We start from the raw sequence: 4,776 nt of genomic DNA, 5'->3' as shown, positions 1-4,776 counted from the left end.
TCACGCCTGTAATCCCAGCATTTTGGGAGGCCAAGGCAGGTGGATCACAAGGTCAGGAGTTCGAGACCAGCCTGGCCAACATAGTGAAACCCTGTCTTTACAAAAAAAAAAAACTAGCCAGGCTTGGTGGCGCATGCCTGTTGTCCCCACTACTCGGGAGGCTGAAGCAGCAGAATCGCTTGAACCTAGGAGGTGGAGGTTGTAGTGAGCCGAGATCTTGCCACGGCACTCCTGCTGGGGCAACAGAGTGAGACTTCCTCTCAAAAAAATAATAAGAAAAAAAAGAATTTTTGTGAAGTTGAAGACCTGGACAAACTGATACATTAATTTGTTAATACAAATTGAAACAGACACGGCCTTTGGTGGGACAGGTGAGTGTTAATTGACAAGTTACCAAGGGGCTGATTCCTGAGTTAATGGACATAACTGATAGTTTGATAGTGCTGTTATATGCTGCAGGGTATACAAAGTTTTAAAAAGCTGTAAAGCCCTGCAGTTGATGGACACATTTCACTTTTTTTTTTCTTATATTTATTTTTTAATTTTTGAGACAGAGTCTCACTGTGTCCCCCAGGCTGGAGTGCAATGGCACAATCTCGGCTCATTGCAACCTCCACCTCCTGGGTTGAGGCAATTCTCCTGCCTCAGCCTCCCAAGTAGCTGGGATTACAGTCGCCTGCCACCACACCAGGCTAATTTTTTGTATTTTTAGTAGAGACGAGGTTTCATTATGTTGGCCAGGCTGGTCTCAAACTCCTGGTCTCAAGTGACCCACCCACCTCAGCCTCCCAAAGTGCTGGGATTACAGGTGTGAGCCGCCGCAGCCCAGCCTCATTTCACTATCTTTTAATTTTATATAAGAACAAGAAAGAGGGGGAGAAGAATAATTACACAGCAATGGAGGCAGGCCCATTTCATTTACAAATCCCACTGCCCAGTACAAGCTATATAATGGACCAATCCAGGATGCCTGTTGCTGGCTGGGTTCCAGGCAGAATGTTGAGGGTTATCTGGAATTTGTCGTGATACTGGGATCCATGGTTACCGGGTATAGTCCTCTGGTGGCTGCAGTGCCACGGAGGGGCTGTGATCCTCTGTGGAGCTGGGCTCTGGGCTGACCCTTGGGAACCTGGGCGAGGTGGTGGTGGAGCTGCTGCCCCGTGACCTGAGTCCGCAGCTCACTTTCCACAGCCTCAAGGGGGCGACACTGGTGCGTCCACATCTCATCAGCTTACTGGTGGGTCTCCTGGTTTTTTTTTGTTTGTTTTTTTGTTTTTTTTTGAGATGGAGTGTCGCTCTGTCGCCCAGGCTGGAGTGCAGTGGTGCGATCCTGGCTCACTGCAACCTCCGTCTCCTGCGTTCAAGTGATTCTCCTGCCTCAGCCTCCCAAGTAGTTGGGACTACAGACATGTGCCACCACGCCAGGCTAATGTTTTGTATTTTCAGTAGAGACAGGGTTTCACCTTGATAGCCAGGATGGTCTTGATCTCCTAACCTTGTGATCCGCCCACCTCGGCCTCCCAAAGTGCTGAATTACAGACATGAGTCACCATGTCTGGTCATGTCTCCTGTTGTTATTGATACTTGTTCAGTCTGTTAGGAGTTAACTTTATGGAAGACATGAAAAGCAGCTTGCAGAAGCCCTGGCTGCTCAGATTGAGGAGAAATGCCAACTCTCACCAAGCTCAAGTGCTGCCAAAAAAGAGTATGCAGAGAGGGAGGCATCTTTGGAGAATGCCAGGCTAGAGAAGGCATCTTTAAAAATACCCAGCCTTGGCTGGGCGCAGTGGCTCACACCTGTAATCCCAGCGCTTTGGGAGGCTGAGGCAGGTGGATCAGGAGGTCAGGAGTTCAAGACCAGCCTGGCCAAGATAGTAGAAACCCTGTTTCTACTAAAAATACAAAAATTAGCCAGGCGTGGTGGAGGGTGCCTGCAATCCTAGCTACTCGGGAGGCTGAGGCAGAGAACTGCTTGAACCCGGGAGGCAGAGGTTGCAGTGAGCTGAGCTGAGATCACACCACTGCACTCCAGCCTGGGCGACAGAGCGAGACTCTGTCTCAAAAAAAAAAAACAAAACCAGCCTTACAGATGCTTACAGAAAGATGAAGAGGATCAACTCGATGTTGATGGAAGAATTAACTTCCCTGGTTCAAGAACTGCAAGAGGAGAGGTTCAAAAACTCTAAACAAGAAGAGGCAATGGAGGAGATGCTAAAAACGCTGGAGTCCCTGGAAGAGGTCATAAGAGTCACTCCATCCCAAGGACCTTTTCCAAACCTGCCCAGAGGCAAAGAGCTGAGCCTTGCTGGTCCCGTCCCCATCAGCAGGCCTGAGCTTAGAGCAGTGCTATTCCCTCCCCTCCATTCAGGCCTCCTGAGCTTCCAGGCTATGTTCACCCACTTCGACTGCATCTGAGGGTCACTGAGGCCAGCAGATCCCAGATCCCAGATCAGGGAGCCACTTCTCCCTGGGCTGGAGTCCCCTCACCTCCACCAGATACAGCAGTCAGCTCTTTCATGGCTGAATCCTCCAAGTCTAAAAAGTGGACTTCCTGGAACACACCAAGAAATGAGGGACTTTTGCTTCACAGAAAGTTTGGATTCTCTTTCATTAGCAATGAAAAAAAAAAAAAAAAAATGCTGTCCTTGAGAGCCTAAAGAGGCTAATCTTTTGGGTTTTTGTTTTGTTTTGTTTTACAGGGTCCCACTCTGTCGCCCAGGCTGGAGTCTGTCTTGGATGCACTTAGCTAGAGCCAGTTTCAGGGGCAGTAAAGGAATTTACCAAGACAGCTGTGGGTAAGGAAAGGCAAGTTTAATAGAGAAAATATGAAAATACATTGCAAGTGCAACAGGAAGCCACAGCAGAGAAGGAGCTGTCTGCCAAGAGGTGGGGGCTGGAGGGAAACTTTATAGGGTCATGGGGGAGGTCATTGTGCCCCTGAGTTGTTTTGTGATTAGCTGTTTCTCAGAACAATTGTTGCGTTTTCCCCCACCTGGGGCCCCTTCCTTTTTGCTGTTTACTTATCTTAGCAGGACACCATGGAGGGCACCCAGCATTTCCGTTCGTTCCCAAGCCCACCATGTGTCTGGCCACCACTGGACTTTTTTTCTTTTTTGGGGAGACGGAGTCTCACTGTGTTGCCCAGGATGGAATGTAGTGGCTCGATCTCGGCTCACTGCAACTTCTGCCTCCCAGGTTCAAGAGATTCTCCTGCCTCAGCCTCCTGAGTAGCTGAAGTTACAGGTGTGTGCCACCATGGCTGGCTAATTTTTTTGTATTTTTAGTACAGATGGGGGTTTCACTGTGTTGGTCAGGCTGGTCTTGAACTCCTGACTTCAGGAGATCTGCCCGCCTAGGTCTCCCAAAGTGCTGGGATACAGGTGTGAGCCACTGTGCCTGGCCTTCTTTTTGAGACAGGGTTCTGTCACCCAGGCTGGAGTGTAGTGGTGCGATTATGGATCACTGCAGCCTTGACCTCCTTGGCTCAAGCGATCCTCCTGCCTCAGCCTCCCAAGTAGCTGGGCTTACAGGTGTGCACCACCACAACTGGCTAATTTTGGTATTTTTTATAGCGATGGGGTTTCACCGTGTTGCCCAGGCTGGTCTCAAACTCCTGACCTCAAGCGATCTGCCTGCCTCAGCTTCCCAAAGTGCTGGGATTACAGGCACGAGTCACAGTGTCTCCTGAGAGGAGACTTGAGACTGGGACCTTTTGTCACCAGAATAGAAATGCCAAGTGCTCAGGAGGATGTGAGGTAGAGGACGCAGAGGAGTGAACACAGCTGCCCCGACGGGTCATGGGGGAGTGATGCTATGCAAGGAGAAAATATGCTCAAGGTCTGGGTGGATTCCAGGGGTTGAATTCAATGGTCCTTTCAGAGGCCAGAGCTGTCCCTGGGTCTCCTAGTATCAACAACATCCCAAACTCTCAAGTGTGACCACCCCAACTCGGTGTCCATACGTCAGGGCTTCAGCTGTGCAGAATCCCCTTAATGCAGTCTCCAATATACATAGGTACCTGTATATGTCACGTGCTGTATATAACGTTACATATTGGCAAAAGATTCAGTCCTTGACCCAGCTCTCACAAGGGTCTCCTGAGCCCTCTTATCAACTGGGCCTCTTCCTTGGCATATAACATCCACCGACTCAGCACAAATGATTTTCTCCACTTCTCCCCGCACATTCAATGACTTGAATGAGGCCAGGCACAGAGGTTCACGGCTATAATCCGAGCACTTTGGGAGGCTAAGGCAGGCGGATCACATGAGGCCAGGAGTTCGAGACCAGCCTGGGCAACATGGTGAAACCCTGTCTCTACTAAAAATACAAAAATTAGCTGGGCGTGGTGGCACACGCCTATAATCACAGCTGAGATTTCAGGAGACCGAGGCACAAGAATCACTTGAACTTGGGGGTCAGAAGTTGCAGTGAGCCGAGATTGAGCCACTGCACTACAGCCTGGGCAACAGAGCAGCTATACTCCATCTCAAAAATAATAATAGTAATGAAGTGTGTCCAATTTACTGATTTTGAACTTCAAGCAAGACTTTGTCTCAAAAAAAAAAAAAGGTTGTGGGATATGCTGGGCACGGTGGCTCACACCTGTAATCCCAGCACTTTACGAGGCTGAGGTGGGTGGACCACTTGAGGTCTGGAGTTCAAGAGCAACCTGGCAAACATGGTGAAACCCCGTCTCTACTAAAAATATTAAAAAAGGCCGGGCGCGGTGGCTCAAGCCTGTAATCCCAGCACTTTGGGAGGCCGAGGCGGGCG

This window comes from Colobus angolensis, unplaced genomic scaffold (assembly GCF_000951035.1).
Source record: "Colobus angolensis palliatus isolate OR3802 unplaced genomic scaffold, Cang.pa_1.0 Scaffold66, whole genome shotgun sequence".
Lineage (NCBI taxonomy): Eukaryota > Metazoa > Chordata > Mammalia > Primates > Cercopithecidae > Colobus > Colobus angolensis.
The sequence above is the reverse complement of the archived record's forward strand: the minus strand, read 5'-3'. Positions refer to the sequence as shown.